This window comes from Eleutherodactylus coqui, unplaced genomic scaffold, assembly GCF_035609145.1.
Source record: "Eleutherodactylus coqui strain aEleCoq1 unplaced genomic scaffold, aEleCoq1.hap1 HAP1_SCAFFOLD_904, whole genome shotgun sequence".
In the NCBI taxonomy this organism is placed as follows: domain Eukaryota; kingdom Metazoa; phylum Chordata; class Amphibia; order Anura; family Eleutherodactylidae; genus Eleutherodactylus; species Eleutherodactylus coqui.
In genome coordinates this window covers 1-21,493 of record NW_027101926.1, presented here as the reverse complement: position 1 = coordinate 21,493, position 21,493 = coordinate 1, and the positions used below count along the sequence as shown (strand labels likewise).

The following is a 21,493-nucleotide window of genomic DNA, read 5'->3' as shown; positions in this document are numbered from 1 at the left end:
TATCCGACGAGAGCAGGCACATTCAGCTTAGAATGCCCGTTGACAGCTCCTCCTCCTTTCCTATGGGCTTTCTGCAGTGCGAACGCACCTCCGAAAAGGAAAGAAACCTACTCACGGCCTTAAAAGTCAACGGGACCTGGGATTCCCAGCCGGTCACCCATACTGGTACTTGCCAGGCCTCAAGCTGGCTGGCGGCCGCGATCTGACGAGAGCAGGCACATTCAGCTTAGAATGCCCGTTGACAGCTCCTCCTCCTTTCCTATGGGCTTTCTGCAGTGCGAACGCACCTCCGAAAAGGAAAGAAACCTACTCACGGCCTTAAAAGTCAACGGGACCTGGGATTCCCAGCCGGTCACCCATACTGGTACTTGCCAGGCCTCAAGCTGGCTGGCGGCCGCGATCTGACGAGAGCAGGCACATTCAGCTTAGAATGCCCGTTGACAGCTCCTCCTCCTTTCCTATGGGCTTTCTGCAGTGCGAACGCACCTCCGAAAAGGAAAGAAACCTACTCACGGCCTTAAAAGTCAACGGGACCTGGGATTCCCAGCCGGTCACCCATACTGGTACTTGCCAGGCCTCAAGCTGGCTGGCGGCCGCGATCTGACGAGAGCAGGCACATTCAGCTTAGAATGCCCGTTGACAGCTCCTCCTCCTTTCCTATGGGCTTTCTGCAGTGCGAACGCACCTCCGAAAAGGAAAGAAACCTACTCACGGCCTTAAAAGTCAACGGGACCTGGGATTCCCAGCCGGTCACCCATACTGGTACTTGCCAGGCCTCAAGCTGGCTGGCGGCCGCGATCTGACGAGAGCAGGCACATTCAGCTTAGAATGCCCGTTGACAGCTCCTCCTCCTTTCCTATGGGCTTTCTGCAGTGCGAACGCACCTCCGAAAAGGAAAGAAACCTACTCACGGCCTTAAAAGTCAACGGGACCTGGGATTCCCAGCCGGTCACCCATACTGGTACTTGCCAGGCCTCAAGCTGGCTGGCGGCCGCGATCTGACGAGAGCAGGCACATTCAGCTTAGAATGCCCGTTGACAGCTCCTCCTCCTTTCCTATGGGCTTTCTGCAGTGCGAACGCACCTCCGAAAAGGAAAGAAACCTACTCACGGCCTTAAAAGTCAACGGGACCTGGGATTCCCAGCCGGTCACCCATACTGGTACTTGCCAGGCCTCAAGCGGGCTGGCGGCTGCGATCTGACGAGAGCAGGCACATTCAGCTTAGAATGCCCGTTGACAGCTCCTCCTCCTTTCCTATGGGCTTTCTGCAGTGCGAACGCACCTCCGAAAAGGAAAGAAACCTACTCACGGCCTTAAAAGTCAACGGGACCTGGGATTCCCAGCCGGTCACCCATACTGGTACTTGCCAGGCCTCAAGCTGGCTGGCGGCCGCGATCTGACGAGAGCAGGCACATTCAGCTTAGAATGCCCGTTGACAGCTCCTCCTCCTTTCCTATGGGCTTTCTGCAGTGCGAACGCACCTCCGAAAAGGAAAGAAACCTACTCACGGCCTTAAAAGTCAACGGGACCTGGGATTCCCAGCCGGTCACCCATACTGGTACTTGCCAGGCCTCAAGCGGGCTGGCGGCCGCGATCTGACGAGAGCAGGCACATTCAGCTTAGAATGCCCGTTGACAGCTCCTCCTCCTTTCCTATGGGCTTTCTGCAGTGCGAACGCACCTCCGAAAAGGAAAGAAACCTACTCACGGCCTTAAAAGTCAACGGGACCTGGGATTCCCAGCCGGTCACCCATACTGGTACTTGCCAGGCCTCAAGCTGGCTGGCGGCCGCGATCTGACGAGAGCAGGCACATTCAGCTTAGAATGCCCGTTGACAGCTCCTCCTCCTTTCCTATGGGCTTTCTGCAGTGCGAACGCACCTCCGAAAAGGAAAGAAACCTACTCACGGCCTTAAAAGTCAACGGGACCTGGGATTCCAGCCGGTCACCCATACTGGTACTTGCCAGGCCTCAAGCTGGCTGGCGGCCGCGATCTGACGAGAGCAGGCACATTCAGCTTAGAATGCCCGTTGACAGCTCCTCCTCCTTTCCTATGGGCTTTCTGCAGTGCGAACGCACCTCCGAAAAGGAAAGAAACCTACTCACGGCCTTAAAAGTCAACGGGACCTGGGATTCCCAGCCGGTCACCCATACTGGTACTTGCCAGGCCTCAAGCTGGCTGGCGGCCGCGATCTGACGAGAGCAGGCACATTCAGCTTAGAATGCCCGTTGACAGCTCCTCCTCCTTTCCTATGGGCTTTCTGCAGTGCGAACGCACCTCCGAAAAGGAAAGAAACCTACTCACGGCCTTAAAAGTCAACGGGACCTGGGATTCCCAGCCGGTCACCCATACTGGTACTTGCCAGGCCTCAAGCTGGCTGGCGGCCGCGATCTGACGAGAGCAGGCACATTCAGCTTAGAATGCCCGTTGACAGCTCCTCCTCCTTTCCTATGGGCTTTCTGCAGTGCGAACGCACCTCCGAAAAGGAAAGAAACCTACTCACGGCCTTAAAAGTCAACGGGACCTGGGATTCCCAGCCGGTCACCCATACTGGTACTTGCCAGGCCTCAAGCGGGCTGGCGGCCGCGATCTGACGAGAGCAGGCACATTCAGCTTAGAATGCCCGTTGACAGCTCCTCCTCCTTTCCTATGGGCTTTCTGCAGTGCGAACGCACCTCCGAAAAGGAAAGAAACCTACTCACGGCCTTAAAAGTCAACGGGACCTGGGATTCCCAGCCGGTCACCCATACTGGTACTTGCCAGGCCTCAAGCTGGCTGGCGGCCGCGATCTGACGAGAGCAGGCACATTCAGCTTAGAATGCCCGTTGACAGCTCCTCCTCCTTTCCTATGGGCTTTCTGCAGTGCGAACGCACCTCCGAAAAGGAAAGAAACCTACTCACGGCCTTAAAAGTCAACGGGACCTGGGATTCCCAGCCGGTCACCCATACTGGTACTTGCCAGGCCTCAAGCTGGCTGGCGGCCGCGATCTGACGAGAGCAGGCACATTCAGCTTAGAATGCCCGTTGACAGCTCCTCCTCCTTTCCTATGGGCTTTCTGCAGTGCGAACGCACCTCCGAAAAGGAAAGAAACCTACTCACGGCCTTAAAAGTCAACGGGACCTGGGATTCCCAGCCGGTCACCCATACTGGTACTTGCCAGGCCTCAAGCTGGCTGGCGGCCGCGATCTGACGAGAGCAGGCACATTCAGCTTAGAATGCCCGTTGACAGCTCCTCCTCCTTTCCTATGGGCTTTCTGCAGTGCGAACGCACCTCCGAAAAGGAAAGAAACCTACTCACGGCCTTAAAAGTCAACGGGACCTGGGATTCCCAGCCGGTCACCCATACTGGTACTTGCCAGGCCTCAAGCTGGCTGGCGGCCGCGATCTGACGAGAGCAGGCACATTCAGCTTAGAATGCCCGTTGACAGCTCCTCCTCCTTTCCTATGGGCTTTCTGCAGTGCGAACGCACCTCCGAAAAGGAAAGAAACCTACTCACGGCCTTAAAAGTCAACGGGACCTGGGATTCCCAGCCGGTCACCCATACTGGTACTTGCCAGGCCTCAAGCTGGCTGGCGGCCGCGATCTGACGAGAGCAGGCACATTCAGCTTAGAATGCCCGTTGACAGCTCCTCCTCCTTTCCTATGGGCTTTCTGCAGTGCGAACGCACCTCCGAAAAGGAAAGAAACCTACTCACGGCCTTAAAAGTCAACGGGACCTGGGATTCCCAGCCGGTCACCCATACTGGTACTTGCCAGGCCTCAAGCTGGCTGGCGGCCGCGATCTGACGAGAGCAGGCACATTCAGCTTAGAATGCCCGTTGACAGCTCCTCCTCCTTTCCTATGGGCTTTCTGCAGTGCGAACGCACCTCCGAAAAGGAAAGAAACCTACTCACGGCCTTAAAAGTCAACGGGACCTGGGATTCCCAGCCGGTCACCCATACTGGTACTTGCCAGGCCTCAAGCTGGCTGGCGGCCGCGATCTGACGAGAGCAGGCACATTCAGCTTAGAATGCCCGTTGACAGCTCCTCCTCCTTTCCTATGGGCTTTCTGCAGTGCGAACGCACCTCCGAAAAGGAAAGAAACCTACTCACGGCCTTAAAAGTCAACGGGACCTGGGATTCCCAGCCGGTCACCCATACTGGTACTTGCCAGGCCTCAAGCTGGCTGGCGGCCGCGATCTGACGAGAGCAGGCACATTCAGCTTAGAATGCCCGTTGACAGCTCCTCCTCCTTTCCTATGGGCTTTCTGCAGTGCGAACGCACCTCCGAAAAGGAAAGAAACCTACTCACGGCCTTAAAAGTCAACGGGACCTGGGATTCCAGCCGGTCACCCATACTGGTACTTGCCAGGCCTCAAGCTGGCTGGCGGCCGCGATCTGACGAGAGCAGGCACATTCAGCTTAGAATGCCCGTTGACAGCTCCTCCTCCTTTCCTATGGGCTTTCTGCAGTGCGAACGCACCTCCGAAAAGGAAAGAAACCTACTCACGGCCTTAAAAGTCAACGGGACCTGGGATTCCCAGCCGGTCACCCATACTGGTACTTGCCAGGCCTCAAGCGGGCTGGCGGCCGCGATCTGACGAGAGCAGGCACATTCAGCTTAGAATGCCCGTTGACAGCTCCTCCTCCTTTCCTATGGGCTTTCTGCAGTGCGAACGCACCTCCGAAAAGGAAAGAAACCTACTCACGGCCTTAAAAGTCAACGGGACCTGGGATTCCCAGCCGGTCACCCATACTGGTACTTGCCAGGCCTCAAGCTGGCTGGCGGCCGCGATCTGACGAGAGCAGGCACATTCAGCTTAGAATGCCCGTTGACAGCTCCTCCTCCTTTCCTATGGGCTTTCTGCAGTGCGAACGCACCTCCGAAAAGGAAAGAAACCTACTCACGGCCTTAAAAGTCAACGGGACCTGGGATTCCCAGCCGGTCACCCATACTGGTACTTGCCAGGCCTCAAGCTGGCTGGCGGCCGCGATCTGACGAGAGCAGGCACATTCAGCTTAGAATGCCCGTTGACAGCTCCTCCTCCTTTCCTATGGGCTTTCTGCAGTGCGAACGCACCTCCGAAAAGGAAAGAAACCTACTCACGGCCTTAAAAGTCAACGGGACCTGGGATTCCCAGCCGGTCACCCATACTGGTACTTGCCAGGCCTCAAGCGGGCTGGCGGCCGCGATCTGACGAGAGCAGGCACATTCAGCTTAGAATGCCCGTTGACAGCTCCTCCTCCTTTCCTATGGGCTTTCTGCAGTGCGAACGCACCTCCGAAAAGGAAAGAAACCTACTCACGGCCTTAAAAGTCAACGGGACCTGGGATTCCCAGCCGGTCACCCATACTGGTACTTGCCAGGCCTCAAGCTGGCTGGCGGCCGCGATCTGACGAGAGCAGGCACATTCAGCTTAGAATGCCCGTTGACAGCTCCTCCTCCTTTCCTATGGGCTTTCTGCAGTGCGAACGCACCTCCGAAAAGGAAAGAAACCTACTCACGGCCTTAAAAGTCAACGGGACCTGGGATTCCCAGCCGGTCACCCATACTGGTACTTGCCAGGCCTCAAGCGGGCTGGCGGCCGCGATCTGACGAGAGCAGGCACATTCAGCTTAGAATGCCCGTTGACAGCTCCTCCTCCTTTCCTATTGCTTTCTGCAGTGCGAACGCACCTCCGAAAAGGAAAGAAACCTACTCACGGCCTTAAAAGTCAACGGGACCTGGGATTCCCAGCCGGTCACCCATACTGGTACTTGCCAGGCCTCAAGCTGGCTGGCGGCCGCGATCTGACGAGAGCAGGCACATTCAGCTTAGAATGCCCGTTGACAGCTCCTCCTCCTTTCCTATGGGCTTTCTGCAGTGCGAACGCACCTCCGAAAAGGAAAGAAACCTACTCACGGCCTTAAAAGTCAACGGGACCTGGGATTCCCAGCCGGTCACCCATACTGGTACTTGCCAGGCCTCAAGCGGGCTGGCGGCCGCGATCTGACGAGAGCAGGCACATTCAGCTTAGAATGCCCGTTGACAGCTCCTCCTCCTTTCCTATGGGCTTTCTGCAGTGCGAACGCACCTCCGAAACGGAAAGAAACCTACTCACGGCCTTATAAGTCAACGGGACCTGGGATTCCCAGCCGGTCACCCATACTGGTACTTGCCAGGCCTCAAGCTGGCTGGCGGTCGCGATCTGACGAGAGCAGGCACATTCAGCTTAGAATGCCCGTTGACAGCTCCTCCTCCTTTCCTATGGGCTTTCTGCAGTGCGAACGCACCTCCGAAAAGGAAAGAAACCTACTCACGGCCTTAAAAGTCAACGGGACCTGGGATTCCCAGCCGGTCACCCATACTGGTACTTGCCAGGCCTCAAGCTGGCTGGCGGCCGCGATCTGACGAGAGCAGGCACATTCAGCTTAGAATGCCCGTTGACAGCTCCTCCTCCTTTCCTATGGGCTTTCTGCAGTGCGAACGCACCTCCGAAAAGGAAAGAAACCTACTCACGGCCTTAAAAGTCAACGGGACCTGGGATTCCCAGCCGGTCACCCATACTGGTACTTGCCAGGCCTCAAGCTGGCTGGCGGCCGCGATCTGACGAGAGCAGGCACATTCAGCTTAGAATGCCCGTTGACAGCTCCTCCTCCTTTCCTATGGGCTTTCTGCAGTGCGAACGCACCTCCGAAAAGGAAAGAAACCTACTCACGGCCTTAAAAGTCAACGGGACCTGGGATTCCCAGCCGGTCACCCATACTGGTACTTGCCAGGCCTCAAGCTGGCTGGCGGCCGCGATCTGACGAGAGCAGGCACATTCAGCTTAGAATGCCCGTTGACAGCTCCTCCTCCTTTCCTATGGGCTTTCTGCAGTGCGAACGCACCTCCGAAAAGGAAAGAAACCTACTCACGGCCTTAAAAGTCAACGGGACCTGGGATTCCCAGCCGGTCACCCATACTGGTACTTGCCAGGCCTCAAGCTGGCTGGCGGCCGCGATCTGACGAGAGCAGGCACATTCAGCTTAGAATGCCCGTTGACAGCTCCTCCTCCTTTCCTATGGGCTTTCTGCAGTGCGAACGCACCTCCGAAAAGGAAAGAAACCTACTCACGGCCTTAAAAGTCAACGGGACCTGGGATTCCCAGCCGGTCACCCATACTGGTACTTGCCAGGCCTCAAGCTGGCTGGCGGCCGCGATCTGACGAGAGCAGGCACATTCAGCTTAGAATGCCCGTTGACAGCTCCACCTCCTTTCCTATGGGCTTTCTGCAGTGCGAACGCACCTCCGAAAAGGAAAGAAACCTACTCACGGCCTTAAAAGTCAACGGGACCTGGGATTCCCAGCCGGTCACCCATACTGGTACTTGCCAGGCCTCAAGCTGGCTGGCGGCCGCGATCCGACGAGAGCAGGCACATTCAGCTTAGAATGCCCGTTGACAGCTCCTCCTCCTTTCCTATGGGCTTTCTGCAGTGCGAACGCACCTCCGAAAAGGAAAGAAACCTACTCACGGCCTTAAAAGTCAACGGGACCTGGGATTCCCAGCCGGTCACGAATACTGGTACTTGCCAGGCCTCAAGCTGGCTGGCGGCCGCGATCTGACGAGAGCAGGCACATTCAGCTTAGAAAGCCCGTTGACAGCTCCTCCTCCTTTCCTATGGGCTTTCTGCAGTGCGAACGCACCTCCGAAACGGAAAGAAACCTACTCACGGCCTTATAAGTCAACGGGACCTGGGATTCCCAGCCGGTCACCCATACTGGTACTTGCCAGGCCTCAAGCTGGCTGGCGGTCGCGATCTGACGAGAGCAGGCACATTCAGCTTAGAATGCCCGTTGACAGCTCCTCCTCCTTTCCTATGGGCTTTCTGCAGTGCGAACGCACCTCCGAAAAGGAAAGAAACCTACTCACGGCCTTAATTAAAAGTCAACGGGACCTGGGATTCCCAGCCGGTCACCCATACTGGTACTTGCCAGGCCTCAAGCTGGCTGGCGGCCGCGATCTGACGAGAGCAGGCACATTCAGCTTAGAATGCCCGTTGACAGCTCCTCCTCCTTTCCTATGGGCTTTCTGCAGTGCGAACGCACCTCCGAAAAGGAAAGAAACCTACTCACGGCCTTAAAAGTCAACGGGACCTGGGATTCCCAGCCGGTCACCCATACTGGTACTTGCCAGGCCTCAAGCTGGCTGGCGGCCGCGATCTGACGAGAGCAGGCACATTCAGCTTAGAATGCCCGTTGACAGCTCCACCTCCTTTCCTATGGGCTTTCTGCAGTGCGAACGCACCTCCGAAAAGGAAAGAAACCTACTCACGGCCTTAAAAGTCAACGGGACCTGGGATTCCCAGCCGGTCACCCATACTGGTACTTGCCAGGCCTCAAGCTGGCTGGCGGCCGCGATCCGACGAGAGCAGGCACATTCAGCTTAGAATGCCCGTTGACAGCTCCTCCTCCTTTCCTATGGGCTTTCTGCAGTGCGAACGCACCTCCGAAAAGGAAAGAAACCTACTCACGGCCTTAAAAGTCAACGGGACCTGGGATTCCCAGCCGGTCACGAATACTGGTACTTGCCAGGCCTCAAGCTGGCTGGCGGCCGCGATCTGACGAGAGCAGGCACATTCAGCTTAGAAAGCCCGTTGACAGCTCCTCCTCCTTTCCTATGGGCTTTCTGCAGTGCGAACGCACCTCCGAAACGGAAAGAAACCTACTCACGGCCTTAAAAGTCAACGGGACCTGGGATTCCCAGCCGGTCACCCATACTGGTACTTGCCAGGCTTCAAGCTGGCTGGCAGCCGCGATCTGACGAGAGCAGGCACATTCAGCTTAGAATGCCCGTTGACAGCTCCTCCTCCTTTCCTATGGGCTTTCTGCAGTGCGAACGCACCTCCGAAACGGAAAGAAACCTACTCACGGCCTTATAAGTCAACGGGACCTGGGATTCCAGCCGGTCACCCATACTGGTACTTGCCAGGCCTCAAGCTGGCTGGCGTCGCGATCTGACGAGAGCAGGCACATTCAGCTTAGAATGCCCGTTGACAGCTCCTCCTCCTTTCCTATGGGCTTTCTGCAGTGCGAACGCACCTCCGAAAAGGAAAGAAACCTACTCACGGCCTTAAAAGTCAACGGGACCTGGGATTCCCAGCCGGTCACCCATACTGGTACTTGCCAGGCCTCAAGCTGGCTGGCGGCCGCGATCTGACGAGAGCAGGCACATTCAGCTTAGAATGCCCGTTGACAGCTCCTCCTCCTTTCCTATGGGCTTTCTGCAGTGCGAACGCACCTCCGAAAAGGAAAGAAACCTACTCACGGCCTTAAAAGTCAACTGGACCTGGGATTCCCAGCCGGTCACCCATACTGGTACTTGCCAGGCCTCAAGCTGGCTGGCGGCCGCGATCTGACGAGAGCAGGCACATTCAGCTTAGAATGCCCGTTGACAGCTCCTCCTCCTTTCCTATGGGCTTTCTGCAGTGCGAACGCACCTCCGAAAAGGAAAGAAACCTACTCACGGCCTTAAAAGTCAACGGGACCTGGATTCCCAGCCGGTCACCCATACTGGTACTTGCCAGGCCTCAAGCGGGCTGGCGGCCGCGATCTGACGAGAGCAGGCACATTCAGCTTAGAATGCCCGTTGACAGCTCCTCCTCCTTTCCTATGGGCTTTCTGCAGTGCGAACGCACCTCCGAAAAGGAAAGAAACCTACTCACGGCCTTAAAAGTCAACGGGACCTGGGATTCCCAGCCGGTCACCCATACTGGTACTTGCCAGGCCTCAAGCTGGCTGGCGGCCGCGATCTGACGAGAGCAGGCACATTCAGCTTAGAATGCCCGTTGACAGCTCCTCCTCCTTTCCTATGGGCTTTCTGCAGTGCGAACGCACCTCCGAAAAGGAAAGAAACCTACTCACGGCCTTAAAAGTCAACGGGACCTGGGATTCCCAGCCGGTCACCCATACTGGTACTTGCCAGGCCTCAAGCGGGCTGGCGGCCGCGATCTGACGAGAGCAGGCACATTCAGCTTAGAATGCCCGTTGACAGCTCCTCCTCCTTTCCTATGGGCTTTCTGCAGTGCGAAAGCACCTCCGAAAAGGAAAGAAACCTACTCACGGCCTTAAAAGTCAACGGGACCTGGGATTCCCAGCCGGTCACCCATACTGGTACTTGCCAGGCCTCAAGCTGGCTGGCGGCCGCGATCTGACGAGAGCAGGCACATTCAGCTTAGAATGCCCGTTGACAGCTCCTCCTCCTTTCCTATGGGCTTTCTGCAGTGCGAACGCACCTCCGAAAAGGAAAGAAACGTACTCACGGCCTTAAAAGTCAACGGGACCTGGGATTCCCAGCCGGTCACCCATACTGGTACTTGCCAGGCCTCAAGCTGGCTGGCGGCCGCGATCCGACGAGAGCAGGCACATTCAGCTTAGAATGCCCGTTGACAGCTCCTCCTCCTTTCCTATGGGCTTTCTGCAGTGCGAACGCACCTCCGAAAAGGAAAGAAACCTACTCACGGCCTTAAAAGTCAACGGGACCTGGGATTCCCAGCCGGTCACGAATACTGGTACTTGCCAGGCCTCAAGCTGGCTGGCGGCCGCGATCTGACGAGAGCAGGCACATTCAGCTTAGAAAGCCCGTTGACAGCTCCTCCTCCTTTCCTATGGGCTTTCTGCAGTGCGAACGCACCTCCGAAAAGGAAAGAAACCTACTCACGGCCTTAAAAGTCAACGGGACCTGGGATTCCCAGCCGGTCACCCATACTGGTACTTGCTAGGCCTCAAGCTGGCGGTCGCGATCTGACGAGAGCAGGCACATTCAGCTTAGAATGCCCGTTGACAGCTCCTCCTCCTTTCCTATGGGCTTTCTGCAGTGCGAACGCACCTCCGAAAAGGAAAGAAACCTACTCACGGCCTTAAAAGTCAACGGGACCTGGGATTCCCAGCCGGTCACCCATACTGGTACTTGCCAGGCCTCAAGCTGGCTGGCGGCCGCGATCTGACGAGAGCAGGCACATTCAGCTTAGAATGCCCGTTGACAGCTCCTCCTCCTTTCCTATGGGCTTTCTGCAGTGCGAACGCACCTCCGAAAAGGAAAGAAACCTACTCACGGCCTTAAAAGTCAACGGGACCTGGGATTCCCAGCCGGTCACCCATACTGGTACTTGCCAGGCCTCAAGCTGGCTGGCGGCCGCGATCTGACGAGAGCAGGCACATTCAGCTTAGAATGCCCGTTGACAGCTCCTCCTCCTTTCCTATGGGCTTTCTGCAGTGCGAACGCACCTCCGAAAAGGAAAGAAACCTACTCACGGCCTTAAAAGTCAACGGGACCTGGATTCCCAGCCGGTCACCCATACTGGTACTTGCCAGGCCTCAAGCTGGCTGGCGGCCGCGATCTGACGAGAGCAGGCACATTCAGCTTAGAATGCCCGTTGACAGCTCCTCCTCCTTTCCTATGGGCTTTCTGCAGTGCGAACGCACCTCCGAAAAGGAAAGAAACCTACTCACGGCCTTAAAAGTCAACGGGGACCTGGGATTCCCAGCCGGTCACCCATACTGGTACTTGCCAGGCCTCAAGCTGGCTGGCGGCCGCGATCCGACGAGAGCAGGCACATTCAGCTTAGAATGCCCGTTGACAGCTCCTCCTCCTTTCCTATGGGCTTTCTGCAGTGCGAACGCACCTCCGAAAAGGAAAGAAACCTACTCACGGCCTTAAAAGTCAACGGGACCTGGGATTCCCAGCCGGTCACCCATACTGGTACTTGCCAGGCCTCAAGCTGGCTGGCGGCCGCGATCCGACGAGAGCAGGCACATTCAGCTTAGAATGCCCGTTGACAGCTCCTCCTCCTTTCCTATGGGCTTTCTGCAGTGCGAACGCACCTCCGAAAAGGAAAGAAACCTACTCACGGCCTTAAAAGTCAACGGGACCTGGGATTCCCAGCCGGTCACCCATACTGGTACTTGCCAGGCCTCAAGCTGGCTGGCGGCCGCGATCTGACGAGAGCAGGCACATTCAGCTTAGAATGCCCGTTGACAGCTCCTCCTCCTTTCCTATGGGCTTTCTGCAGTGCGAACGCACCTCCGAAAAGGAAAGAAACCTACTCACGGCCTTAAAAGTCAACAGGACCTGGGATTCCCAGCCGGTCACCCATACTGGTACTTGCCAGGCCTCAAGCTGGCTGGCGGCCGCGATCTGACGAGAGCAGGCACATTCAGCTTAGAATGCCCGTTGACAGCTCCTCCTCCTTTCCTATGGGCTTTCTGCAGTGCGAACGCACCTCCGAAAAGGAAAGAAACCTACTCACGGCCTTAAAAGTCAACGGGACCTGGGATTCCCAGCCGGTCACCCATCCTGGTACTTGCCAGGCCTCAAGCTGGCTGGCGGCCGCGATCTGACGAGAGCAGGCACATTCAGCTTAGAATGCCCGTTGACAGCTCCTCCTCCTTTCCTATGGGCTTTCTGCAGTGCGAACGCACCTCCGAAAAGGAAAGAAACCTACTCACGGCCTTAAAAGTCAACGGGACCTGGGATTCCCAGCCGGTCACCCATACTGGTACTTGCCAGGCCTCAAGCTGGCTGGCGGCCGCGATCTGACGAGAGCAGGCACATTCAGCTTAGAATGCCCGTTGACAGCTCCTCATCCTTTCCTATGGGCTTTCTGCAGTGCGAACGCACCTCCGAAAAGGAAAGAAACCTACTCACGGCCTTAAAAGCCAACGGGACCTGGGATTCCCAGCCGGTCACCCATACTGGTACTTGCCAGGCCTCAAGCTGGCTGGCGGCCGCGATCTGACGAGAGCAGGCACATTCAGCTTAGAATGCCCGTTGACAGCTCCTCCTCCATTCCTATGGGCTTTCTGCAGTGCGAACGCACCTCCGAAAAGTAAAGAAACCTCCTCACGGCCTTAAAAGTCAACGGGACCTGGGATTCCCAGCCGGTCACCCATACTGGTACTTGCCAGGCCTCAAGCTGGCTGGCGGCCGCGATCTGACGAGAGCAGGCACATTCAGCTTAGAATGCCCGTTGACAGCTCCTCCTCCTTTCCTATGGGCTTTCTGCAGTGCGAACGCACCTCCGAAACGGAAAGAAACCTACTCACGGCCTTAAAAGTCAACGGGACCTGGTATTCCCAGCCGGTCACCCATACTGGTACTTGCCAGGCCTCAAGCTGGCTGGCGGCCGCGATCTGACGAGAGCAGGCACATTCAGCTTAGAATGCCCGTTGACAGCCCCTCCTCCTTTCCTATGGGCTTTCTGCAGTGCGAACGCACCTCCGAAAAGGAAAGAAACCTACTCACGGCCTTAAAAGTCAACGGGACCTGGGATTCCCAGCCGGTCACCCATACTGGTACTTGCCAGGCCTCAAGCTGGCTGGCGGCCGCGATCTGACGAGAGCAGGCACATTCAGCTTAGAATGCCCGTTGACAGCTCCTCCTCCTTTCCTATGGGCTTTCTGCAGTGCGAACGCACCTCCGAAAAGGAAAGAAACCTACTCACGGCCTTAAAAGTCAACGGGACCTGGGATTCCCAGCCGGTCACCCATACTGGTACTTGCCAGGCCTCAAGCGGGCTGGCGGCTGCGATCTGACGAGAGCAGGCACATTCAGCTTAGAATGCCCGTTGACAGCTCCTCCTCCTTTCCTATGGGCTTTCTGCAGTGCGAACGCACCTCCGAAAAGGAAAGAAACCTACTCACGGCCTTAAAAGTCAACGGGACCTGGGATTCCCAGCCGGTCACCCATACTGGTACTTGCCAGGCCTCAAGCTGGCTGGCGGCCGCGATCTGACGAGAGCAGGCACATTCAGCTTAGAATGCCCGTTGACAGCTCCTCCTCCTTTCCTATGGGCTTTCTGCAGTGCGAACGCACCTCCGAAAAGGAAAGAAACCTACTCACGGCCTTAAAAGTCAACGGGACCTGGGATTCCCAGCCGGTCACCCATACTGGTACTTGCCAGGCCTCAAGCGGGCTGGCGGCCGCGATCTGACGAGAGCAGGCACATTCAGCTTAGAATGCCCGTTGACAGCTCCTCCTCCTTTCCTATGGGCTTTCTGCAGTGCGAACGCACCTCCGAAAAGGAAAGAAACCTACTCACGGCCTTAAAAGTCAACGGGACCTGGGATTCCCAGCCGGTCACCCATACTGGTACTTGCCAGGCCTCAAGCTGGCTGGCGGCCGCGATCTGACGAGAGCAGGCACATTCAGCTTAGAATGCCCGTTGACAGCTCCTCCTCCTTTCCTATGGGCTTTCTGCAGTGCGAACGCACCTCCGAAAAGGAAAGAAACCTACTCACGGCCTTAAAAGTCAACGGGACCTGGGATTCCCAGCCGGTCACCCATACTGGTACTTGCCAGGCCTCAAGCTGGTTGGCGGCCGCGATCTGACGAGAGCAGGCACATTCAGCTTAGAATGCCCGTTGACAGCTCCTCCTCCTTTCCTATGGGCTTTCTGCAGTGCGAACGCACCTCCGAAAAGGAAAGAAACCTACTCACGGCCTTAAAAGTCAACGGGACCTGGGATTCCCAGCCGGTCACCCATACTGGTACTTGCCAGGCCTCAAGCGGGCTGGCGGCCGCGATCTGACGAGAGCAGGCACATTCAGCTTAGAATGCCCGTTGACAGCTCCTCCTCCTTTCCTATGGGCTTTCTGCAGTGCGAACGCACCTCCGAAAAGGAAAGAAACCTACTCACGGCCTTAAAAGTCAACGGGACCTGGGATTCCCAGCCGGTCACCCATACTGGTACTTGCCAGGCCTCAAGCTGGCTGGCGGCCGCGATCTGACGAGAGCAGGCACATTCAGCTTAGAATGCCCGTTGACAGCTCCTCCTCCTTTCCTATGGGCTTTCTGCAGTGCGAACGCACCTCCGAAAAGGAAAGAAACCTACTCACGGCCTTAAAAGTCAACGGGACCTGGGATTCCCAGCCGGTCACCCATACTGGTACTTGCCAGGCCTCAAGCTGGCTGGCGGCCGCGATCTGACGAGAGCAGGCACATTCAGCTTAGAATGCCCGTTGACAGCTCCTCCTCCTTTCTATGGGCTTTCTGCAGTGCGAACGCACCTCCGAAAAGGAAAGAAACCTACTCACGGCCTTAAAAGTCAATGGGACCTGGGATTCCCAGCCGGTCACCCATACTGGTACTTGCCAGGCCTCAAGCTGGCTGGCGGCCGCGATCTGACGAGAGCAGGCACATTCAGCTTAGAATGCCCGTTGACAGCTCCTCCTCCTTTCCTATGGGCTTTCTGCAGTGCGAACGCACCTCCGAAAAGGAAAGAAACCTACTCACGGACTTAAAAGTCAACGGGACCTGGATTCCCAGCCGGTCACCCATACTGGTACTTGCCAGGCCTCAAGCTGGCTGGCGGCCGCGATCTGACGAGAGCAGGCACATTCAGCTTAGAATGCCCGTTGACAGCTCCTTCTCCTTTCCTATGGGCTTTCTGCAGTGCGAACGCACCTCCGAAAAGGAAAGAAACCTACTCACGGCCTTAAAAGTCAACGGGACCTGGGATTCCCAGCTGGTCACCCATACTGGTACTTGCCAGGCCTCAAGCTGGCTGGCGGCCGCGATCTGACGAGAGCAGGCACATTCAGCTTAGAATGCCCGTTGACAGCTCCTCCTCCTTTCCTATGGGCTTTCTGCAGTGCGAACGCACCTCCGAAAAGGAAAGAAACCTACTCACGGCCTTAAAAGTCAACGGGACCTGGGATTCCCAGCCGGTCACCCATACTGGTACTTGCCAGGCCTCAAGCGGGCTGGCGGCCGCGATCTGACGAGAGCAGGCACATTCAGCTTAGAATGCCCGTTGACAGCTCCTCCTCCTTTCCTATGGGCTTTCTGCAGTGCGAACGCACCTCCGAAAAGGAAAGAAACCTACTCACGGCCTTAAAAGTCAACGGAACCTGGGATTCCCAGCCAGTCACCCATACTGGTACTTGCCAGGCCTCAAGCTGGCTGGCGGCCGCGATCTGACGAGAGCAGGCACATTCAGCTTAGAATGCCCGTTGACAGCTCCTCCTCCTTTCCTATGGGCTTTCTGCAGTGCGAACGCACCTCCGAAAAGGAAAGAAACCTACTCACGGCCTTAAAAGTCAACGGGACCTGGGATTCCCAGCCGGTCACCCATACTGGTACTTGCCAGGCCTCAAGCTGGCTGGCGGCCACGATCCGACGAGAGCAGGCACATTCAGCTTAGAATGCCCGTTGACAGCTCCTCCTCCTTTCCTATGGGCTTTCTGCAGTGCGAACGCACCTCCGAAAAGGAAAGAAACCTACTCACGGCCTTAAAAGTCAACGGGACCTGGATTCCCAGCCGGTCACCCATACTGGTACTTGCCAGGCCTCAAGCGGGCTGGCGGCCGCGATCTGACGAGAGCAGGCACATTCAGCTTAGAATGCCCGTTGACAGCTCCTCCTCCTTTCCTATGGGCTTTCTGCAGTGCGAACGCACCTCCGAAAAGGAAAGAAACCTACTCACGGCCTTAAAAGTCAACGGGACCTGGGATTCCCAGCCGGTCACCCATACTGGTACTTGCCAGGCCTCAAGCTGGCTGGCGGCCCGCGATCTGACGAGAGCAGGCACATTCAGCTTAGAATGCCCGTTGACAGCTCCTCCTCCTTTCCTATGGGCTTTCTGCAGTGCGAACGCACCTCCGAAAAGGAAAGAAACCTACTCACGGCCTTAAAAGTCAACGGGACCTGGGATTCCCAGCCGGTCACCCATACTGGTACTTGCCAGGCCTCAAGCTGGCTGGCGGCCGCGATCTGACGAGAGCAGGCACATTCAGCTTAGAATGCCCGTTGACAGCTCCTCCTCCTTTCCTATGGGCTTTCTGCAGTGCGAACGCACCTCCGAAAAGGAAAGAAACCTACTCACGGCCTTAAAAGTCAACGGGACCTGGGATTCCCAGCCGGTCACCCATACTGGTACTTGCCAGGCCTCAAGCGGGCTGGCGGCCGCGATCTGACGAGAGCAGGCACATTCAGCTTAGAATGCCCGTTGACAGCTCCTCCTCCTTTCCTATGGGCTTTCTGCAGTGCGAACGCACCTCCGAAAAGGAAAGAAACCTACTCACGGCCTTAAAAGTCAACGGGACCTGGGATTCCCAGCCGGTCACCCATACTGGTACTTGCCAGGCCTCAAGCTGGCTGGCGGCCGCGATCTGACGAGAGCAGGCACATTCAGCTTAGAATGCCCGTTGACAGCTCCTCCTCCTTTCCTATGGGCTTTCTGCAGTGCGAACGCACCTCCGAAAAGGAAAGAAACCTACTCACGGCCTTAAAAGTCAACGGGACCTGGGATTCCCAGCCGGTCACCCATACTGGTACTTGCCAGGCCTCAAGCGGGCTGGCGGCCGCGATCTGACGAGAGCAGGCACATTCAGCTTAGAATGCCCGTTGACAGCTCCTCCTCCTTTCCTATGGGCTTTCTGCAGTGCGAACGCACCTCCGAAAAGGAAAGAAACCTACTCACGGCCTTAAAAGTCAACGGGACCTGGGATCCCAGCCGGTCACCCATACTGGTACTTGCCAGGCCTCAAGCTGGCTGGCGGCCGCGATCTGACGAGAGCAGGCACATTCAGCTTAGAATGCCCGTTGACAGCTCCTCCTCCTTTCCTATGGGCTTTCTGCAGTGCGAACGCACCTCCGAAAAGGAAAGAAACCTACTCACGGCCTTAAAGTCAACGGGACCTGGATTCCCAGCCGGTCACCCATACTGGTACTTGCCAGGCCTCAAGCTGGCTGGCGGCCGCGATCTGACGAGAGCAGGCACATTCAGCTTAGAATGCCCGTTGACAGCTCCTCCTCCTTTCCTATGGGCTTTCTGCAGTGCGAACGCACCTCCGAAAAGGAAAGAAACCTACTCACGGCCTTAAAAGTCAACGGGACCTGGGATTCCCAGCCGGTCACCCATACTGGTACTTGCCAGGCCTCAAGCGGGCTGGCGGCCGCGATCTGACGAGAGCAGGCACATTCAGCTTAGAATGCCCGTTGACAGCTCCTCCTCCTTTCCTATGGGCTTTCTGCAGTGCGAACGCACCTCCGAAACGGAAAGAAACCTACTCACGGCCTTATAAGTCAACGGGACCTGGGATTCCCAGCCGGTCACCCATACTGGTACTTGCCAGGCCTCAAGCTGGCTGGCGGTCGCGATCTGACGAGAGCAGGCACATTCAGCTTAGAATGCCCGTTGACAGCTCCTCCTCCTTTCCTATGGGCTTTCTGCAGTGCGAACGCACCTCCGAAAAGGAAAGAAACCTACTCACGGCCTTAAAGTCAACGGGACCTGGGATTCCCAGCCGGTCACCCATACTGGTACTTGCCAGGCCTCAAGCTGGCTGGCGGCCGCGATCTGACGAGAGCAGGCACATTCAGCTTAGAATGCCCGTTGACAGCTCCTCCTCCTTTCCTATGGGCTTTCTGCAGTGCGAACGCACCTCCGAAAAGGAAAGAAACCTACTCACGGCCTTAAAAGTCAACGGGACCTGGGATTCCCAGCCGGTCACCCATACTGGTACTTGCCAGGCCTCAAGCTGGCTGGCGGCCGCGATCTGACGAGAGCAGGCACATTCAGCTTAGAATGCCCGTTGACAGCTCCTCCTCCTTTCCTATGGGCTTTCTGCAGTGCGAACGCACCTCCGAAAAGGAAAGAAACCTACTCACGGCCTTAAAAGTCAACGGGACCTGGGATTCCCAGCCGGTCACCCATACTGGTACTTGCCAGGCCTCAAGCTGGCTGGCGGCCGCGATCTGACGAGAGCAGGCACATTCAGCTTAGAATGCCCGTTGACAGCTCCTCCTCCTTTCCTATGGGCTTTCTGCAGTGCGAACGCACCTCCGAAAAGGAAAGAAACCTACTCACGGCCTTAAAAGTCAACGGGACCTGGGATTCCCAGCCGGTCACCCATACTGGTACTTGCCAGGCCTCAAGCTGGCTGGCGGCCGCGATCTGACGAGAGCAGGCACATTCAGCTTAGAATGCCCGTTGACAGCTCCTCCTCCTTTCCTATGGGCTTTCTGCAGTGCGAACGCACCTCCGAAAAGGAAAGAAACCTACTCACGGCCTTAAAAGTCAACGGGACCTGGGATTCCCAGCCGGTCACCCATACTGGTACTTGCCAGGCCTCAAGCTGGCTGGCGGCCGCGATCTGACGAGAGCAGGCACATTCAGCTTAGAATGCCCGTTGACAGCTCCACCTCCTTTCCTATGGGCTTTCTGCAGTGCGAACGCACCTCCGAAAAGGAAAGAAACCTACTCACGGCCTTAAAAGTCAACGGGACCTGGGATTCCCAGCCGGTCACCCATACTGGTACTTGCCAGGCCTCAAGCTGGCTGGCGGCCGCGATCCGACGAGAGCAGGCACATTCAGCTTAGAATGCCCGTTGACAGCTCCTCCTCCTTTCCTATGGGCTTTCTGCAGTGCGAACGCACCTCCGAAAAGGAAAGAAACCTACTCACGGCCTTAAAAGTCAACGGGACCTGGGATTCCCAGCCGGTCACGAATACTGGTACTTGCCAGGCCTCAAGCTGGCTGGCGGTCGCGATCTGACGAGAGCAGGCACATTCAGCTTAGAATGCCCGTTGACAGCTCCTCCTCCTTTCCTATGGGCTTTCTGCAGTGCGAACGCACCTCCGAAAAGGAAAGAAACCTACTCACGGCCTTAAAAGTCAACGGGACCTGGGATTCCCAGCCGGTCACCCATACTGGTACTTGCCAGGCCTCAAGCTGGCTGGCGGCCGCGATCTGACGAGAGCAGGCACATTCAGCTTAGAATGCCCGTTGACAGCTCCTCCTCCTTTCCTATGGGCTTTCTGCAGTGCGAACGCACCTCCGAAAAGGAAAGAAACCTACTCACGGCCTTAAAAGTCAACGGGACCTGGGATTCCCAGCCGGTCACCCATACTGGTACTTGCCAGGCCTCAAGCTGGCTGGCGGCCGCGATCTGACGAGAGCAGGCACATTCAGCTTAGAATGCCCGTTGACAGCTCCTCCTCCTTTCCTATGGGCTTTCTGCAGTGCGAACGCACCTCCGAAAAGGAAAGAAACCTACTCACGGCCTTAAAAGTCAACGGGACCTGGGATTCCCAGCCGGTCACCCATACTGGTACTTGCCAGGCCTCAAGCTGGCTGGCGGCCGCGATCTGACGAGAGCAGGCACATTCAGCTTAGAATGCCCGTTGACAGCTCCTCCTCCTTTCCTATGGGCTTTCTGCAGTGCGAACGCACCTCCGAAAAGGAAAGAAACCTACTCACGGCCTTAAAAGTCAACGGGACCTGGGATTCCCAGCCGGTCACCCATACTGGTACTTGCCAGGCCTCAAGCTGGCTGGCGGCCGCGATCCGACGAGAGCAGGCACATTCAGCTTAGAATGCCCGTTGACAGCTCCTCCTCCTTTCCTATGGGCTTTCTGCAGTGCGAACGCACCTCCGAAAAGGAAAGAAACCTACTCACGGCCTTAAAAGTCAACGGGACCTGGGATTCCCAGCCGGTCACCCATACTGGTACTTGCCAGGCCTCAAGCTGGCTGGCGGCCGCGATCCGACGAGAGCAGGCACATTCAGCTTAGAATGCCCGTTGACAGCTCCTCCTCCTTTCCTATGGGCTTTCTGCAGTGCGAACGCACCTCCGAAAAGGAAAGAAACCTACTCACGGCCTTAAAAGTCAACGGGACCTGGGATTCCCAGCCGGTCACCCATACTGGTACTTGCCAGGCCTCAAGCTGGCTGGCGGCCGCGATCTGACGAGAGCAGGCACATTCAGCTTAGAATGCCCGTTGACAGCTCCTCCTCCTTTCCTATGGGCTTTCTGCAGTGCGAACGCACCTCCGAAACGGAAAGAAACCTACTCACGGCCTTAAAAGTCAACGGGACCTGGGATTCCCAGCCGGTCACCCATACTGGTACTTGCTAGGCCTCAAGCTGGCTGGCGGCCGCGATCTGACGAGAGCAGGCACATTCAGCTTAGAATGCCCGTTGACAGCTCCTCCTCCTTTCCTATGGGCTTTCTGCAGTGCGAACGCACCTCCGAAACGGAAAGAAACCTACTCACGGCCTTAAAAGTCAACGGGACCTGGGATTCCCAGCTGGTCACCCATACTGGTACTTGCCAGGCCTCAAGCTGGCTGGCGGCCACGATCTGACGATAGCAGGCACATTCAGCTTAGAATGCCCGTTGACAGCTCCTCCTCCTTTCCTATGGGCTTTCTGCAGTGCGAACGCACCTCCGAAACGGAAAGAAACCTACTCACGGCCTTAAAAGTCAACGGGACCTGGGATTCCCAGCTGGTCACCCATACTGGTACTTGCCAGGCCTCAAGCTGGCTGGCGGCCGCGATCTGACGAGAGCAGGCACATTCAGCTTAGAATGCCCGTTGACAGCTCCTCCTCCTTTCCTATGGGCTTTCTGCAGTGCGAACGCACCTCCGAAAAGGAAAGAAACCTACTCACGGCCTTAAAAGTCAACGGGACCTGGGATTCCCAGCCGGTCACCCATACTGGTACTTGCCAGGCCTCAAGCTGGCTGGCGGCCGCGATCCGACGAGAG

The 21,493-nt window shown here is 56.8% G+C and overlaps 98 pseudogenes; all 98 read right to left on the bottom strand.

Annotated features, from left to right (window-relative positions):
• Nucleotides 1-124: 124 nt before the first annotated feature.
• LOC136593560 (5S ribosomal RNA) lies at nucleotides 125-243 on the bottom strand (annotated as a pseudogene).
• Nucleotides 244-323: 80 nt separating this feature from the next.
• On the bottom strand, nucleotides 324-442 carry LOC136593559 (5S ribosomal RNA; annotated as a pseudogene).
• Nucleotides 443-522: 80 nt separating this feature from the next.
• LOC136593557 (5S ribosomal RNA) lies at nucleotides 523-641 on the bottom strand (annotated as a pseudogene).
• An 80-nt stretch (nucleotides 642-721) lies between these two features.
• On the bottom strand, nucleotides 722-840 carry LOC136593556 (5S ribosomal RNA; annotated as a pseudogene).
• An 80-nt stretch (nucleotides 841-920) lies between these two features.
• On the bottom strand, nucleotides 921-1,039 carry LOC136593555 (5S ribosomal RNA; annotated as a pseudogene).
• An 80-nt stretch (nucleotides 1,040-1,119) lies between these two features.
• Nucleotides 1,120-1,238, bottom strand: LOC136593577 (5S ribosomal RNA; annotated as a pseudogene).
• An 80-nt stretch (nucleotides 1,239-1,318) lies between these two features.
• On the bottom strand, nucleotides 1,319-1,437 carry LOC136593553 (5S ribosomal RNA; annotated as a pseudogene).
• An 80-nt stretch (nucleotides 1,438-1,517) lies between these two features.
• Nucleotides 1,518-1,636, bottom strand: LOC136593599 (5S ribosomal RNA; annotated as a pseudogene).
• An 80-nt stretch (nucleotides 1,637-1,716) lies between these two features.
• Nucleotides 1,717-1,835, bottom strand: LOC136593552 (5S ribosomal RNA; annotated as a pseudogene).
• A 278-nt stretch (nucleotides 1,836-2,113) lies between these two features.
• Nucleotides 2,114-2,232, bottom strand: LOC136593658 (5S ribosomal RNA; annotated as a pseudogene).
• Nucleotides 2,233-2,312: 80 nt separating this feature from the next.
• LOC136593657 (5S ribosomal RNA) lies at nucleotides 2,313-2,431 on the bottom strand (annotated as a pseudogene).
• An 80-nt stretch (nucleotides 2,432-2,511) lies between these two features.
• Nucleotides 2,512-2,630, bottom strand: LOC136593597 (5S ribosomal RNA; annotated as a pseudogene).
• An 80-nt stretch (nucleotides 2,631-2,710) lies between these two features.
• On the bottom strand, nucleotides 2,711-2,829 carry LOC136593656 (5S ribosomal RNA; annotated as a pseudogene).
• An 80-nt stretch (nucleotides 2,830-2,909) lies between these two features.
• Nucleotides 2,910-3,028, bottom strand: LOC136593655 (5S ribosomal RNA; annotated as a pseudogene).
• An 80-nt stretch (nucleotides 3,029-3,108) lies between these two features.
• On the bottom strand, nucleotides 3,109-3,227 carry LOC136593654 (5S ribosomal RNA; annotated as a pseudogene).
• An 80-nt stretch (nucleotides 3,228-3,307) lies between these two features.
• On the bottom strand, nucleotides 3,308-3,426 carry LOC136593651 (5S ribosomal RNA; annotated as a pseudogene).
• Nucleotides 3,427-3,506: 80 nt separating this feature from the next.
• LOC136593650 (5S ribosomal RNA) lies at nucleotides 3,507-3,625 on the bottom strand (annotated as a pseudogene).
• Nucleotides 3,626-3,705: 80 nt separating this feature from the next.
• On the bottom strand, nucleotides 3,706-3,824 carry LOC136593649 (5S ribosomal RNA; annotated as a pseudogene).
• Nucleotides 3,825-3,904: 80 nt separating this feature from the next.
• On the bottom strand, nucleotides 3,905-4,023 carry LOC136593648 (5S ribosomal RNA; annotated as a pseudogene).
• An 80-nt stretch (nucleotides 4,024-4,103) lies between these two features.
• Nucleotides 4,104-4,222, bottom strand: LOC136593647 (5S ribosomal RNA; annotated as a pseudogene).
• Nucleotides 4,223-4,500: 278 nt separating this feature from the next.
• LOC136593596 (5S ribosomal RNA) lies at nucleotides 4,501-4,619 on the bottom strand (annotated as a pseudogene).
• An 80-nt stretch (nucleotides 4,620-4,699) lies between these two features.
• Nucleotides 4,700-4,818, bottom strand: LOC136593646 (5S ribosomal RNA; annotated as a pseudogene).
• Nucleotides 4,819-4,898: 80 nt separating this feature from the next.
• LOC136593645 (5S ribosomal RNA) lies at nucleotides 4,899-5,017 on the bottom strand (annotated as a pseudogene).
• Nucleotides 5,018-5,097: 80 nt separating this feature from the next.
• On the bottom strand, nucleotides 5,098-5,216 carry LOC136593595 (5S ribosomal RNA; annotated as a pseudogene).
• An 80-nt stretch (nucleotides 5,217-5,296) lies between these two features.
• LOC136593644 (5S ribosomal RNA) lies at nucleotides 5,297-5,415 on the bottom strand (annotated as a pseudogene).
• Nucleotides 5,416-5,495: 80 nt separating this feature from the next.
• LOC136593593 (5S ribosomal RNA) lies at nucleotides 5,496-5,614 on the bottom strand (annotated as a pseudogene).
• A 79-nt stretch (nucleotides 5,615-5,693) lies between these two features.
• Nucleotides 5,694-5,812, bottom strand: LOC136593643 (5S ribosomal RNA; annotated as a pseudogene).
• An 80-nt stretch (nucleotides 5,813-5,892) lies between these two features.
• Nucleotides 5,893-6,011, bottom strand: LOC136593592 (5S ribosomal RNA; annotated as a pseudogene).
• An 80-nt stretch (nucleotides 6,012-6,091) lies between these two features.
• On the bottom strand, nucleotides 6,092-6,210 carry LOC136593581 (5S ribosomal RNA; annotated as a pseudogene).
• An 80-nt stretch (nucleotides 6,211-6,290) lies between these two features.
• On the bottom strand, nucleotides 6,291-6,409 carry LOC136593641 (5S ribosomal RNA; annotated as a pseudogene).
• An 80-nt stretch (nucleotides 6,410-6,489) lies between these two features.
• On the bottom strand, nucleotides 6,490-6,608 carry LOC136593639 (5S ribosomal RNA; annotated as a pseudogene).
• Nucleotides 6,609-6,688: 80 nt separating this feature from the next.
• On the bottom strand, nucleotides 6,689-6,807 carry LOC136593638 (5S ribosomal RNA; annotated as a pseudogene).
• Nucleotides 6,808-6,887: 80 nt separating this feature from the next.
• Nucleotides 6,888-7,006, bottom strand: LOC136593637 (5S ribosomal RNA; annotated as a pseudogene).
• An 80-nt stretch (nucleotides 7,007-7,086) lies between these two features.
• On the bottom strand, nucleotides 7,087-7,205 carry LOC136593636 (5S ribosomal RNA; annotated as a pseudogene).
• Nucleotides 7,206-7,285: 80 nt separating this feature from the next.
• Nucleotides 7,286-7,404, bottom strand: LOC136593574 (5S ribosomal RNA; annotated as a pseudogene).
• Nucleotides 7,405-7,683: 279 nt separating this feature from the next.
• LOC136593580 (5S ribosomal RNA) lies at nucleotides 7,684-7,802 on the bottom strand (annotated as a pseudogene).
• An 84-nt stretch (nucleotides 7,803-7,886) lies between these two features.
• On the bottom strand, nucleotides 7,887-8,005 carry LOC136593635 (5S ribosomal RNA; annotated as a pseudogene).
• An 80-nt stretch (nucleotides 8,006-8,085) lies between these two features.
• On the bottom strand, nucleotides 8,086-8,204 carry LOC136593634 (5S ribosomal RNA; annotated as a pseudogene).
• Nucleotides 8,205-8,284: 80 nt separating this feature from the next.
• On the bottom strand, nucleotides 8,285-8,403 carry LOC136593573 (5S ribosomal RNA; annotated as a pseudogene).
• A 279-nt stretch (nucleotides 8,404-8,682) lies between these two features.
• Nucleotides 8,683-8,801, bottom strand: LOC136593608 (5S ribosomal RNA; annotated as a pseudogene).
• A 277-nt stretch (nucleotides 8,802-9,078) lies between these two features.
• On the bottom strand, nucleotides 9,079-9,197 carry LOC136593633 (5S ribosomal RNA; annotated as a pseudogene).
• Nucleotides 9,198-9,277: 80 nt separating this feature from the next.
• On the bottom strand, nucleotides 9,278-9,396 carry LOC136593604 (5S ribosomal RNA; annotated as a pseudogene).
• Nucleotides 9,397-9,476: 80 nt separating this feature from the next.
• LOC136593602 (5S ribosomal RNA) lies at nucleotides 9,477-9,594 on the bottom strand (annotated as a pseudogene).
• Nucleotides 9,595-9,674: 80 nt separating this feature from the next.
• Nucleotides 9,675-9,793, bottom strand: LOC136593632 (5S ribosomal RNA; annotated as a pseudogene).
• Nucleotides 9,794-9,873: 80 nt separating this feature from the next.
• LOC136593591 (5S ribosomal RNA) lies at nucleotides 9,874-9,992 on the bottom strand (annotated as a pseudogene).
• An 80-nt stretch (nucleotides 9,993-10,072) lies between these two features.
• Nucleotides 10,073-10,191, bottom strand: LOC136593630 (5S ribosomal RNA; annotated as a pseudogene).
• Nucleotides 10,192-10,271: 80 nt separating this feature from the next.
• Nucleotides 10,272-10,390, bottom strand: LOC136593572 (5S ribosomal RNA; annotated as a pseudogene).
• A 474-nt stretch (nucleotides 10,391-10,864) lies between these two features.
• LOC136593629 (5S ribosomal RNA) lies at nucleotides 10,865-10,983 on the bottom strand (annotated as a pseudogene).
• Nucleotides 10,984-11,063: 80 nt separating this feature from the next.
• Nucleotides 11,064-11,182, bottom strand: LOC136593627 (5S ribosomal RNA; annotated as a pseudogene).
• Nucleotides 11,183-11,262: 80 nt separating this feature from the next.
• On the bottom strand, nucleotides 11,263-11,380 carry LOC136593563 (5S ribosomal RNA; annotated as a pseudogene).
• Nucleotides 11,381-11,460: 80 nt separating this feature from the next.
• On the bottom strand, nucleotides 11,461-11,580 carry LOC136593578 (5S ribosomal RNA; annotated as a pseudogene).
• Nucleotides 11,581-11,660: 80 nt separating this feature from the next.
• LOC136593571 (5S ribosomal RNA) lies at nucleotides 11,661-11,779 on the bottom strand (annotated as a pseudogene).
• An 80-nt stretch (nucleotides 11,780-11,859) lies between these two features.
• On the bottom strand, nucleotides 11,860-11,978 carry LOC136593626 (5S ribosomal RNA; annotated as a pseudogene).
• Nucleotides 11,979-12,058: 80 nt separating this feature from the next.
• On the bottom strand, nucleotides 12,059-12,177 carry LOC136593564 (5S ribosomal RNA; annotated as a pseudogene).
• Nucleotides 12,178-12,257: 80 nt separating this feature from the next.
• On the bottom strand, nucleotides 12,258-12,376 carry LOC136593616 (5S ribosomal RNA; annotated as a pseudogene).
• An 80-nt stretch (nucleotides 12,377-12,456) lies between these two features.
• Nucleotides 12,457-12,575, bottom strand: LOC136593625 (5S ribosomal RNA; annotated as a pseudogene).
• An 80-nt stretch (nucleotides 12,576-12,655) lies between these two features.
• Nucleotides 12,656-12,774, bottom strand: LOC136593566 (5S ribosomal RNA; annotated as a pseudogene).
• An 80-nt stretch (nucleotides 12,775-12,854) lies between these two features.
• On the bottom strand, nucleotides 12,855-12,973 carry LOC136593624 (5S ribosomal RNA; annotated as a pseudogene).
• An 80-nt stretch (nucleotides 12,974-13,053) lies between these two features.
• On the bottom strand, nucleotides 13,054-13,172 carry LOC136593628 (5S ribosomal RNA; annotated as a pseudogene).
• Nucleotides 13,173-13,252: 80 nt separating this feature from the next.
• On the bottom strand, nucleotides 13,253-13,371 carry LOC136593623 (5S ribosomal RNA; annotated as a pseudogene).
• Nucleotides 13,372-13,451: 80 nt separating this feature from the next.
• LOC136593575 (5S ribosomal RNA) lies at nucleotides 13,452-13,570 on the bottom strand (annotated as a pseudogene).
• Nucleotides 13,571-13,650: 80 nt separating this feature from the next.
• Nucleotides 13,651-13,769, bottom strand: LOC136593622 (5S ribosomal RNA; annotated as a pseudogene).
• Nucleotides 13,770-13,849: 80 nt separating this feature from the next.
• LOC136593590 (5S ribosomal RNA) lies at nucleotides 13,850-13,968 on the bottom strand (annotated as a pseudogene).
• An 80-nt stretch (nucleotides 13,969-14,048) lies between these two features.
• Nucleotides 14,049-14,167, bottom strand: LOC136593621 (5S ribosomal RNA; annotated as a pseudogene).
• An 80-nt stretch (nucleotides 14,168-14,247) lies between these two features.
• On the bottom strand, nucleotides 14,248-14,366 carry LOC136593551 (5S ribosomal RNA; annotated as a pseudogene).
• An 80-nt stretch (nucleotides 14,367-14,446) lies between these two features.
• Nucleotides 14,447-14,565, bottom strand: LOC136593589 (5S ribosomal RNA; annotated as a pseudogene).
• An 80-nt stretch (nucleotides 14,566-14,645) lies between these two features.
• On the bottom strand, nucleotides 14,646-14,764 carry LOC136593619 (5S ribosomal RNA; annotated as a pseudogene).
• Nucleotides 14,765-14,844: 80 nt separating this feature from the next.
• LOC136593618 (5S ribosomal RNA) lies at nucleotides 14,845-14,963 on the bottom strand (annotated as a pseudogene).
• Nucleotides 14,964-15,042: 79 nt separating this feature from the next.
• LOC136593583 (5S ribosomal RNA) lies at nucleotides 15,043-15,161 on the bottom strand (annotated as a pseudogene).
• Nucleotides 15,162-15,241: 80 nt separating this feature from the next.
• On the bottom strand, nucleotides 15,242-15,359 carry LOC136593562 (5S ribosomal RNA; annotated as a pseudogene).
• Nucleotides 15,360-15,439: 80 nt separating this feature from the next.
• Nucleotides 15,440-15,558, bottom strand: LOC136593652 (5S ribosomal RNA; annotated as a pseudogene).
• An 80-nt stretch (nucleotides 15,559-15,638) lies between these two features.
• LOC136593588 (5S ribosomal RNA) lies at nucleotides 15,639-15,757 on the bottom strand (annotated as a pseudogene).
• Nucleotides 15,758-15,837: 80 nt separating this feature from the next.
• On the bottom strand, nucleotides 15,838-15,956 carry LOC136593603 (5S ribosomal RNA; annotated as a pseudogene).
• Nucleotides 15,957-16,036: 80 nt separating this feature from the next.
• LOC136593607 (5S ribosomal RNA) lies at nucleotides 16,037-16,155 on the bottom strand (annotated as a pseudogene).
• An 80-nt stretch (nucleotides 16,156-16,235) lies between these two features.
• LOC136593601 (5S ribosomal RNA) lies at nucleotides 16,236-16,353 on the bottom strand (annotated as a pseudogene).
• Nucleotides 16,354-16,433: 80 nt separating this feature from the next.
• On the bottom strand, nucleotides 16,434-16,553 carry LOC136593605 (5S ribosomal RNA; annotated as a pseudogene).
• Nucleotides 16,554-16,633: 80 nt separating this feature from the next.
• LOC136593617 (5S ribosomal RNA) lies at nucleotides 16,634-16,752 on the bottom strand (annotated as a pseudogene).
• Nucleotides 16,753-16,832: 80 nt separating this feature from the next.
• LOC136593586 (5S ribosomal RNA) lies at nucleotides 16,833-16,951 on the bottom strand (annotated as a pseudogene).
• An 80-nt stretch (nucleotides 16,952-17,031) lies between these two features.
• On the bottom strand, nucleotides 17,032-17,150 carry LOC136593615 (5S ribosomal RNA; annotated as a pseudogene).
• An 80-nt stretch (nucleotides 17,151-17,230) lies between these two features.
• On the bottom strand, nucleotides 17,231-17,349 carry LOC136593585 (5S ribosomal RNA; annotated as a pseudogene).
• Nucleotides 17,350-17,429: 80 nt separating this feature from the next.
• LOC136593610 (5S ribosomal RNA) lies at nucleotides 17,430-17,547 on the bottom strand (annotated as a pseudogene).
• Nucleotides 17,548-17,626: 79 nt separating this feature from the next.
• On the bottom strand, nucleotides 17,627-17,744 carry LOC136593561 (5S ribosomal RNA; annotated as a pseudogene).
• Nucleotides 17,745-17,824: 80 nt separating this feature from the next.
• On the bottom strand, nucleotides 17,825-17,943 carry LOC136593584 (5S ribosomal RNA; annotated as a pseudogene).
• An 80-nt stretch (nucleotides 17,944-18,023) lies between these two features.
• LOC136593579 (5S ribosomal RNA) lies at nucleotides 18,024-18,142 on the bottom strand (annotated as a pseudogene).
• Nucleotides 18,143-18,221: 79 nt separating this feature from the next.
• LOC136593614 (5S ribosomal RNA) lies at nucleotides 18,222-18,340 on the bottom strand (annotated as a pseudogene).
• Nucleotides 18,341-18,420: 80 nt separating this feature from the next.
• Nucleotides 18,421-18,539, bottom strand: LOC136593613 (5S ribosomal RNA; annotated as a pseudogene).
• Nucleotides 18,540-18,619: 80 nt separating this feature from the next.
• Nucleotides 18,620-18,738, bottom strand: LOC136593612 (5S ribosomal RNA; annotated as a pseudogene).
• An 80-nt stretch (nucleotides 18,739-18,818) lies between these two features.
• LOC136593611 (5S ribosomal RNA) lies at nucleotides 18,819-18,937 on the bottom strand (annotated as a pseudogene).
• An 80-nt stretch (nucleotides 18,938-19,017) lies between these two features.
• On the bottom strand, nucleotides 19,018-19,136 carry LOC136593606 (5S ribosomal RNA; annotated as a pseudogene).
• An 80-nt stretch (nucleotides 19,137-19,216) lies between these two features.
• LOC136593569 (5S ribosomal RNA) lies at nucleotides 19,217-19,335 on the bottom strand (annotated as a pseudogene).
• Nucleotides 19,336-19,614: 279 nt separating this feature from the next.
• On the bottom strand, nucleotides 19,615-19,733 carry LOC136593594 (5S ribosomal RNA; annotated as a pseudogene).
• An 80-nt stretch (nucleotides 19,734-19,813) lies between these two features.
• LOC136593582 (5S ribosomal RNA) lies at nucleotides 19,814-19,932 on the bottom strand (annotated as a pseudogene).
• An 80-nt stretch (nucleotides 19,933-20,012) lies between these two features.
• On the bottom strand, nucleotides 20,013-20,131 carry LOC136593570 (5S ribosomal RNA; annotated as a pseudogene).
• Nucleotides 20,132-20,211: 80 nt separating this feature from the next.
• On the bottom strand, nucleotides 20,212-20,330 carry LOC136593568 (5S ribosomal RNA; annotated as a pseudogene).
• An 80-nt stretch (nucleotides 20,331-20,410) lies between these two features.
• Nucleotides 20,411-20,529, bottom strand: LOC136593567 (5S ribosomal RNA; annotated as a pseudogene).
• An 80-nt stretch (nucleotides 20,530-20,609) lies between these two features.
• On the bottom strand, nucleotides 20,610-20,728 carry LOC136593558 (5S ribosomal RNA; annotated as a pseudogene).
• An 80-nt stretch (nucleotides 20,729-20,808) lies between these two features.
• LOC136593600 (5S ribosomal RNA) lies at nucleotides 20,809-20,927 on the bottom strand (annotated as a pseudogene).
• Nucleotides 20,928-21,206: 279 nt separating this feature from the next.
• Nucleotides 21,207-21,325, bottom strand: LOC136593640 (5S ribosomal RNA; annotated as a pseudogene).
• Between the last annotated feature and the right edge of the window lie 168 nt (nucleotides 21,326-21,493).